Raw genomic sequence first — 11,559 nt, 5'->3', positions numbered from 1 at the left:
ATTTAGATACTCCAGAACAAAGCCCCGAGGCCCCTAATTTGTGAGGCGATGAGGAGATGGTCCCCTGTTCCCAGGATTCCCCTGTTAAAAGAGATGAAAACAATAATTTGTATGAGAATTTACTAGAGCTAAAGGAGAGAGTTGCTACTCTCTAGACAAAGAACAAGGAACAAAACTTGAAAATCCGAAACATGTGTGATGTCTTAAACTCCCTTTGTTGCATTATGGATGGGGTTATGAAGAATGTTGTTATGGGAACAGTTTCTGGTCAAGGGAGTATTAGAAAGAACAAGAAGAAGATGGCGAAGTAGGGCCAGATGGAGCAAGTTGTGAGTGATGATGAGGAGAAGATGGACAGCTAGGAATACAATCTCGAGAGAGTGCAATGGGACTGGAATCTACTTAAGAAGGATTAGCTTCTCTTTGAATTCTTGTGTTTTGTTCATTTTTGCTTATATTCATATTAAGGATGTTGTGATGGGTCTGCGTACCCTTTAATGTTAACTTTAATTATGATAGGATGGATAAAATTTTTAGTAATATGTTCTCTACTGATGTTATTATTAAAACATTAAGTAGCATGCTTACTGATAATGTTTATAAGTGGGATGATAAGTCAATAAGCTAGAGGTTAGTTAGGAAGTGCAGAAATAGCCATAAAACTATGAAAGTTTTTGATTTTTTTTGAAGGGTGGGCTCTTTTTTTGTTTGCTCTTTGGGTGGTTGTTCTTTGCCTGAATATTTTACTATTTAATTCTCCCTTGTTCTCGGTTCAAGGTCGTCTCCCTGCTTATATAATAAAAAACAAATAATTTTATTTTCACTTCTGTATAATTATAACAAATAATGGTGAATTTTTTTTATTACTTTGTGCATGATAGGTGAGCAAATGTTGACCCTTTTTAAAAAAATCATTTCTTACTTTAAAAATTATATTGTAAATATGCTTTTTATTTTTATTGTGTTAGTTAAAAATATTTATTAAACTTATTTTTAATAATAATTTTTTTGCTCATTTAATAATTCTAAATATCTTAATCATATTCTATTATCCATACTATTAAATATAGTAAGAAATTAAATACACTCCAAAAAATGAAGAATAGATATATTCTATGTATCTAAATAAATACTAGTATAGATATATTAAATACATCTATCTATTTCCTTACCTTCCTTACATTTCTCTCTAGATATCTCTCCTCCCTCTCAATCTTTCTCACTGTATTGTATCTCTCTAACTATCTCTCTTTATTTTCCTATATTTACTCTATGACTATATATTTTAATTTTTCTCTTATTAAATATTTTAACTAATTGAAATCACTATAAAAATTGCATGAACTTGATGCACATGCATCTCTCTTTGTTATTCATTTATATTCTTTATTAAAAATAAAAAAGAGCGAGAAAATTAAGTTAATAATATTTTTGATAATTAAAAAGGGTGAAAATTATCCTAAAAATCTAAATGGTATGATATTGATTTCTTGTCCAAATAATCTTTAAATAATTAAAACTTGGATGGAAATAATATATATGTATGAACTTTTAATTTATTTAATAATATATGAACTTTGCAACCAAATATATATTGAAAGTAACTTGTGCATTTGATTTTGTCTTAAAAGACCACTTTGACTACTTTACTGACTTGGAAAAGTCCTATGATTTTTTCTTAAAAGACCACTTTGACTACTTTACTGATTGGGAAAAGTCCTAGGATTTGGGGATAAGAGTCAAAAAATAAAAATAAAATAAAAAAATTAATCATTATTTCTTTATTAGTTCAATGAAAAACTAATTAGATTTAGTGTAATAATCATATAATTTAGTTAATCATAGTTTTTTGTATTCTTTTTCTAACAATGTTGAATTATAATTATAATAAAATAAGTAATAACCAAAGTTGTGAAGAATTAAGTTCTTAAAAAAAAATTAGGTTTTGTAAAAACCAATGCATTAATTATAATAAAAAATAATAATTTTTAAGTATACTTTTAACTAGAAAGTTTTTTTTTGTTCAATATTATATAAGGTGAGATTAAGTGGCAAAAAAAAAATAAAACCTCTAGATTAGCCGTTTTTGAAATCCAATTTCAATTTCTATCTTGTTATTCACTTCACAAATGAAGGTAATTTAAGAGATTAGAGTAACAATAGTGAAAATGGTAATACTTGTATTATGGTTTACATAATTTTGTACTTATGTTGGTAAAATGTCTTAAATGCAATAACATATCACCAAGTGGTATATTCTTGTGTTTGGCTTGGCTTATGCCCTAATCCTATCCACCTCTATTTTTACCCCTATTCTTATACATTCCACCATCATTTTGTCATTATTGCACTATCACACTTACTTTCTTAAATTTGTTCTTTGCCTTGAAATTACTATTTTAATTTTAAAGTTTATTTTTATGTTACTCTAGATTGACCATGAACATACAATTTAAACCATTAAATTCAAATTCAAACTTTCTTATCCCTTTCTATTACTTTTTATGATCCAACTTAATACATGTTAGTGTGTCATGTATTTATGTTACAGTATTTAAAGACATTCAATGTGCAATTAATTCATATGCAACATTAAAAAGAAAATAATCAGAACACAATTCAATTTCTAAATAGACAAAAAATTAAATCCACAATATTTAGATATAGACCATCTTTATGCTCGTAATTGTTGTCTTTCATATTTTTTATAACAAATAATTTTGAATTGTTGAACACTTTTATGGAGTAAATCTTGCGTACGCGTATCCTTTAACACATCCATAATGTATGAGGGCAACTATACGGAACTCCAAGAGAGATCCATGTTTTAAATTCCCGATTTGGTTTCCCTCAACATTGTATTACCCGATATGAGATTTCCATAGATATGATCCTCTGTTTTCGACTAATATGAGATTTCCACAGATACGATCCTCTGTTTTGGACTAATATGAGATTTCCACAGATATGATCCTCTGTTTTGGACTAATATCCGATATGGGGTAAAGTGATCCTCTCCTTGGACTAATATGAGATTTCCACAGAATGATGTGGATGCTACAACTCTTGTAGTGGGCTAAGTTTAAACCATTCTGTTTATGCTGCTGCTTTGACATCCTTGGTTGATCGGTTGTACTTCATATGGCTTTTCACGAGCTGCCCTACAGCAAGAGCAGACATGAGAGACAACTCTCCAGCCATAACTGCACCTGCCACTATTCTTGCCAAGTTCTGCGCATTCTCACCAGGGGATGTCCTATTTGCTCCTTTCACTCCAAGCATGTTCAAACATGCCGCCTGTGATGCCAATTGAGTTCCTCCTCCAACTGTCCCCACTTTTATGCATGGCATGGTCACCGAAATATGAAGGTCCTTGCCCCCATTCACCCCCTCCATCATAGTAAGACAGTGGGAGCTCTCCACATTTTGGGCAGGATCTTGGCCTGTTGCAATGAACACAGCTGACACAATGTTGGCAGCATGGGCATTGAATCCTCCCATGGCGCCTGCCATTGCACATTGTAGACCCCGTCAAGTTCTTGAGCATGTTCAGCTCCAACAACGCTGGAACTGTCGTCTTTAAGACCTTGTTCACAACCGTCTCTGTTATGATGGCCTCACACACTACCGATTTCCCACGTCCTTCAATCCAATTCACTGCTGTGGGCTTCTTGTCTGCACAGAAATTGCCTAACAAACAGAAGCAGATTTACAAAATTAGCTCACCCATTTTAAAGTGCAATCCAATGCAATTAAATGGTGTAGAAGTAAAATCCCCAAAACATAAAAAATCAGACTTGAATTACCAGAAACGCTGATCACATCCATGTCAGGGGACGCAAGTTGAAGATAATCCAAGACATTGTGAACACCCTTGGAGACCATATTCATGCCCATGGCATCTCCAGTGAAACATGAGAATCTCATGTACAAATTCTTGCCTGCAATTGCACATTTTATACCTTGTAGCCTAGCAAATCTGCTTGTCCTGTTTGAAACAAAGTGCACCAAAAATCGTATCAGTTATCTTGAAATTATGTCTTTATTTACCGCCCATTGAGCCAATACCCATAAAACTAGGAGATCAATCGTGCATGCCAAATGAAAAAGAGGATCTCGAAGAGAAACGCCTACCTATGGAAGATGTTAGAGAGGTTATCAGAATTTGCGGGATCCTCAATATAGAACTTGAGCTCTGCAGCCCTCTTGGCACTCTGAAACCTCACAACAGGAGCCCTAGTCATGCCATCTCGGAGAAGAATGCTTGTAGCCCCACCACTCATAAGAATGGCCTTGCAACCTCTGTTGGTGCTGGCCACCAGACACCCTTCTGGGGTTGCCATGGGCACGATGTACTCTATCCCACTGACTAATAATGGCCCTGCTACACCCACAGGGATTTGTACATAACCCACAGGCATCTCACAGCACTGCCCAAGAATGGACTGATAATCAAATCCCTCCAAGGGCAGCCCATCAAGCGATCTCCCAGTCATGATCTCCAAAGCCCTCCTCCTCACAGAGGCAGCTCTCTTGCAGTCCCCAAGGGAGGTTTCAAGAGAATAGGAGGCTACAGTGCTGTTACATACGGCAGCTGCAATCTCTTCATTCTCATTCTCACCAAGGTTGATTCCCTTGAGCTGGACCTCAGGTTTCTTAACAACAAAATCCTCTTTGTCTGCTATCCCACAGGTTGTTGGAGGGATGTTGAGATCCACCTTCTCAACAAAATCATCATTGCCAGTGATAAAGTTTTGGACATAATCAATTCCAAAGAATCCCAGCAAATATATGAAGGAAGCCAAGTTGGCCACAATGGCCACAAGCTCCCCAAAGTTGACAACATGGAGAGGCGTTGAGGTACCCATCTTCTCTCTCCATCTCGTCATCAGGAAATATGATGATGCGAAGAAAACCAGAAAGAAGAACTTGTTGGTGAGTCCCAAGGGGAGAAGCAGGGCATCAGATGCCAACAACTTTGAATTCCCATTGTTCTTCTTTCTCTTTACACAATCATCATCCGTTGTCTTCATCATCTTCAAATCACCGCAGCAATCAGTCTCTCCATTGTGGACAAACATTTTAGATTTTCTGAGACCAGCAACATCCTTTACAATGAGCAATCACAAGGAAGGCTCCGTACTAATGGGTGTTACTTGTGCTTTCGAGGATTCCTAATGCAGTCAAGGCCTCAAATGCTGAGATTTTTTTTGCATAGGCATAGAAACCGATTATTTATAACACAAATGTTCCTCAGGTACGAGTATCATTTCGACCATTAAAATCCATAACAATCGTAAAAGAAAACCCCACGTTTAAAACTTCTTATTTAATGTGTTGTCACTTACGATTACAAATGTGCCAAAACGGTCATGGTTTTGTGTTCAAGATTGTCAGCTTATTATCATGGTTTGCTCTTCAACATTGCCAAAGCAGTCTAATGTGTAGGAACGACGAAATAGGTGAAGGAGAATAATTGTTTGAGCTAGCTCGTTCAAGTTGTTGAAAAATTAAGGGCATTTGGTGTTTAGAAATTAATTAGATGTGATATTTATATAGTATTATAATTTTAAATAGTAAGAGATTATTTTTAATTAAAGATGATTTAGAAGAATTTATTTTGGCTCTTATTAAGAAATTTTTTAAGGGAATTTACAATGAAATGGAAATGGAATACTTTATGTAGGATTCAAGTTATGGGAATAAAATAATATTTAAAACATGAATATTGAAATGGACTCTATGAATTATTACGTAGGGGGTGTTTCTTATATGAGATGAGCAACATGGTTTTTGAAATATACGATTGAAAGTTAGGGAAAACTAGTGCAAGATGATTAGACCTACTTTATACTTGTTGATTTTGCATTTGCTTGAGAGGTCCCGAGGACATTTCAAACGCTTATATTCAAGCAAAGATAATGTAAACCATGTGTTCAATTTCACAATGTTTGCTATTACATTGTACATATTGTACTTACTTGTAACTAGCACTATTAACCATTGAGCATTTTTTCATGTTTATATATACTACAAATTCTAACATATGAATCTTCTTATTTTTCATTTCAGTGACCTCCTATTGGTGATAAATGAATCATCTCTATATGATGAATTATTAAACTTGTTAAACTTATTCAAAAATTATGATTTACAATATGTCACTTTATTGAGTTTTGTTTTGCCAGTATTCTTTTATTTCCGATTTTTATTGTTTAAGCCAATATTCTTGTATTTGGCGTACAGATTGCACACCAAGGTGCAATTGCTAGTATTAACACAATATGATGTAGAAGAGTGAGCAGCTAAATTTTTTAAGGGTATTGTAACAAATTAATTGTGAATCGGACAATTTACAAGACTTCTTAATTAAAATTCTTTATCGAGAGGCAAACTTGATGGTGGATCCTTTAGCCAACCAGATTATTGATACAAAAGAAAAAATCATTATCACTAACCAAAACAATGCTTGGAGGTATATAAGTGAGACTACCTATGATTAATGTGTATAGGTGTGTTGGTGATTAAGAGAAGAACAATATGGTTGCAAATCTAAATGAGCCCATATATCTTTTTTTGACCAAAAATATATTCACAATATTGTTTAGAGCTAAGAATAATTATTAGCAACATAAAGAGGAATATGAATGTATCCTATGAAGGACTGATCGTTTGATTATGTAGAGACTAAATGTTGTATTAAAAAAAATGCATCTATGAGGATCTTTTGATCCAACTAAATCTATCAGTGCATGGATGAGGATCTGTTGTTCTAACAACATCAAAAAAATTGCATTAGATTTGACCATGTAGAGAGCATGACTAAGGCATTTTGTAGTCAATCATTTGATGAAGGTTGCACATGAGGATTGTAAACATTTGGTTGAAACATCTTTGAAGCACTTTGTAGATATTTTGAGGTAAGTGCTATGAGGGAGTCGGCCACAACTTGCTATATTCAAAAGAATATATGTGAAGTATCTCTATGCCCAATCAAAGTTTACAAGATGCTGATTCTAGGTACTTGTGTGGCGTCTTATACATCAAGGCTTTGAGAGGGAACTTTAAATTGCATAAATCTCCCCACCTACTAAGAAGCAGCTTGATCAAATGTAATTTAATGATATTACTATCTTGAGGACAAATAAAAAACATTGATAAATTATACAAAAGTTTTATGTGCCTAATGTATAATACTACATGTGAGAGTTACGAGTTCAAGAGAAAAGACCTATAAACTATATATATATATATATATATAAAATCCAGTTTCTATATTAAACAAATATATAATTTTTCTTCATCCAAAGAATTAACACAAGATATAATTTTTCTTCATCCAAAAAATTACCCCAAGATAACAGCTTACATATATCTCTATAATCAATAAATTTATTTAACTCAAACCGCAAAGTACAGAAATACAAGTAAATATAAACAAATAAATAATATATAAACAACTAAATAATATGTACCATTAAATTGTCAAAATTTAGACACGTCAACATATTGTGTTCAGAGTCTTCTAAAAATAGAAACGAGATGTTTTGTTGCGACTCCCCTAACATTAATAAATAGCAAAGAAAGACTGAGTAAGTTCAAGTTGCACAGTAAACGGGTTTCTGGTCAAGAAAAACGTGCATTGAAGAAAGATTTGTTTCATCTCACGTGCCTCCAAGATGTTGACTACTTTTTCTGTCCATTCAGAAATTTCTGTAGAAAGTCATGGATTCCACATTACCCATTTCTCAAAAGTTAAATCCAGCCGCATTAACGACCAGATGAAATATATACTTTATTGAAAATAGTCACGCTCCCATTGAAAATATCACCTCATTTTCACACCAAAAGTAAATTTGTCAAAGAATTCTAGCCACAATTTCTTAGATTTCTATCACTGATTTTATCACTGCCTTGCGTGCACCTCATCTTAGAAAATGAAACAAGGAAGCTTGTTGGTCTATTATATCATGTTTATCCATTATGATTAAATGAATTAAGAAAGGAAGATTCGTGAGTGATATACTTAAATAATGAAGGTGCTCACTTAAATAATGATAAAATTTATTGTGCAAAATCACTTGAGAAGATACATACTGATTCATCCAACCTTCCACATGATGACTTAGGTGCAAATACTAATTGATTGATCTAATTGTGATTCATATGTATTTGATGGAAGAAAGATAAACAATTGGAGATAAAGAAGTGAAGTTATCAAATGATGAACTAGTTGATTGTGGATAGATATTTTCATATATAAAAAAGGAAAAACTAGGTTGTACCTCTCATTTTTATAAAATAATATGATAATTATCAATTTGAATATAGAGATTCAAGAAATAAAAAATGTAAGTAGATTAATCATGAGCATCATGAACTACTTTAGTTATTAGTATAATCAAAATTTGTATTTTTCTAAATATAAGGATAATCTAAAAGAAATTAGGAGCATATGAAACACCTTGATATTGTTACACATATTTAAAAATCATGTGAATACAAATACTAATTTGCATAGTCATGAACATCGTGCATGTAGAAAAATATCTTGTACATAGTTAGGTAAGTTTTCTTTGCTTTTCTTTTATTTCATTGGTTGTTTGTTTTGATTAATTAAACTGAGATATGCTTGAACCTTTACATATCCGCTAAAAAACAACTACCTAGGGCACATGAGGAGTGCACACCTAGCCAAAAAATATAGAAGACCAAAACACACAAAAACCCCACATATGACTAGGATAGAACCACTAAACAAAGAAACAACAAATCGACAACAAGCAACCACCCACCAAAGACATGAAGGAATGGTCCACTGAGCAGAGGCATTATCATCCTGGCATTCATCGAAAAGAACTTTAACATTTTTAGAAAAATATAGCTTTTTGTTATAATCTTTTATGAAGGCTAGAGTGACTAAATCTAGAGTAGCCTTGACAACATAGGTGAGGGGGTCCATCACCATAGAAGGAGACTTCGAGTGTCTTTTCCTCTTCGCCTTCTTTTTTTCATCTCCTCCTAGATAGCATGTAGAGAGGATTAAATCTTCACTACCATTTCCTGACTCGGAGTCATCATGTCCCTAATCTTTGTTTTCAGAGCCTCATGATTTTCCTCCAGCTCAACCACATCTCTCCTCTCATCCTTCTAAGAAATTGTTGTATTAAGATCCTTAAGTTTCTCCTCCATGAACTCATTTTTCCAACTTTTTGACCATATCATTGGCACCCCTCCAAACCCTCTCCTCCTTTTCATCCAATGCCCAACTATCACCACGAGCCTCTTCCTCAGCAATCGCTTCAAGTCTATTGATCTTATTCTTCATCAGACTTAACTAGGAGAGGAGGCTACAAGTGGCCGCATCCTATCTATCACCCACCCTAGCCAGCTTAGACACTTGCTTAACTAGAGCAAGGGAGTCGAGTTTGGGGGTAGAAATGCCATGGGTTACTGAAGAGGACCCTAATGAGGGGGTGAAGGGGGATTTCTCTTCAAAACTATCTAGAGACCAATCATAACCCATTACCAAGTTGGAATCATAATCCTTTGAATCCACATGCTCTTTAGAGTCCACTAACTAAATATACTTAGAAGGGGGGATAGGGTTTTCCTATTTGGCTACATGAATAGGGTTGAACTAGGTAGGGACAAGTTTGGTCTTGGAAAACTAAGCCAAATTGAGGTCAAATTTCAAAATAGGGGCACCATAAATCTCAATAGCTAGGTTAGATTCTAATAATGGCCCAAGACAAATTGAGGGGTCCCTCTAGACGAGGACAAAGCTAAGTAAAAATTATAGAGCCCTCGGATTACGGCTTGGTGGAGAGGGAGATAATTCTTAATTTTTATTGACTTTGTTTTAGTTTAGTTGTTTGTTTTTTGTTTGTGTTCCTAGTTTTGTTTTCCCTAGAGGTCTTGATTTTACAAAAATAATAAAAAAAGAAGATAAAAGTAAATTTTCTAAAATAAAAAATGTTAGAAAGAATTTTCTAAAATAGAAGTTAGTCTTATTATAGGTTTTGTAATTCTATTATAAATTAGAATAATTCCTTATAACCATGAGGGTATAATCTATTTATAAATAATATTATGAAATTTTCAAAGAAGAATCATTAAAATAGATAGTTGACTTAATTCTAAATAACTAAAACTATTAAGATCACAAGGCAAAACTTACATTTCTAAGAGTAATAATTCAAACAAGCGACACAATGAGTAAAGTTACTGCCAATAGTTAGAGAAGGAAGTAGAGATATGTAGATGGAGATGGATATAGAGAATGAAAGGGAGATATGGAAAGACAAACCAAGTTGTATCCAATGGATCATCTTGATACATATTAGAGTAAAAGGTATTAGTTTTCTTAATTAATTAAATCATATTGATTTAATAATTAAGTCGCATTTTCTCTATTTCACTTAAGCTAAATTTAGGAAGTTAAAAATTAATTTATTATTAATTATTAATTGTTTTTAGGGGTTTTCCCTTTTTAGGTTTGATCTCCTTTTATAAGGATTGATCCCTTTTGTAATTCATTATCTAATTATCATTATTGAATTTTTTTGCTCAATGTTTTCAAAGAAATCTTCTTGTTTTGTGAATCTTCCATTATTGTGACAGGTTATTTGCATACAGGTGTTCACTAGGTTCTGTGAGGTTGTATTTCACACTTTAACATGGCATTAGAGCTTCAGACCTGAGGCTTTCTTGTTCTTCAGATTTGAAGATTCTACCTATAGCAGTTCTATCTGCAATTTGGGTTGATTTGGACCTCACCATTGAATCCCGCACATATCAAATAGTCAAGATTGACCTTCTATTTGTCAATTTTTTATTCACAGGCCCAGATCTATGAGGGTTTGAAAATTCAGCTTTTTTGTGATCTAGGGGGCACCTATTATTTGGAGTTGTTTGGGTCAAAAACTTGACCTCATCGTTGGCTTTTGGAGGGTGCTTATAGTCTTTTTGACATATTACTCGACCTATTTTGGCGTCAGTAGCATCTAGAGGAAAAATTTTTTGAGGTATGTGTCATACGGACATGACCTTCAAAAAAAAATTTGTTTTTTTAATGGTGACAACCACCACCGGTCATATTGACCACCAGCGGGCAAGCCACTAGCGGCCCTTCCCGTCATGGTCACCGTCACCGACAGTAACCGCAAGAAGTCCATTGACCGCAGACTGCTTACCATTCAAACCGCCAGTGGCTTGACAACCCATCTCTCCACTGTGCCTCCCTTCCACCACCTCCGGGCCACTTGAGCTACACACCGCTAACAGCTCTGCATAGGAGCCACCTGCCTACCAGCAAGGGTGGATTTTTTTCAAAAGTTTTAAAAAAAAAATAGGGGGTTGTTTTTTTTGCAATATCGGGAGGAAACGAAGGTGGTTTTCGACAAACCATATATCGTTGGAAAGCTCTTTTCGATACGGATCCATTTCTAGAGGTTATATTTTTAGATTTTGCAGTTTTGCTACATTTATTTCCTATCAAATTCATAACTTCTTTTTGGCACTTTCAAGGGCATATCTTTTGGATACAAAATCTATTTT

At 33.9% G+C, this 11,559-nt stretch overlaps 1 pseudogene; it reads right to left on the bottom strand.

Annotated features, from left to right (window-relative positions):
* Window positions 1-3,096: 3,096 nt before the first annotated feature.
* On the bottom strand, window positions 3,097-5,081 carry LOC131071023 (3-hydroxy-3-methylglutaryl-coenzyme A reductase-like; annotated as a pseudogene).
* Window positions 5,082-11,559: the final 6,478 nt, after the last annotated feature.

The sequence above is a fragment of the Cryptomeria japonica genome, chromosome 4 (genome assembly GCF_030272615.1).
Source record: "Cryptomeria japonica chromosome 4, Sugi_1.0, whole genome shotgun sequence".
In the NCBI taxonomy this organism is placed as follows: Eukaryota; Viridiplantae; Streptophyta; class Pinopsida; order Cupressales; family Cupressaceae; genus Cryptomeria; species Cryptomeria japonica.
Note: the sequence above shows the minus strand (reverse complement) of the source record. Positions and strands in the feature narration are given on the sequence as shown.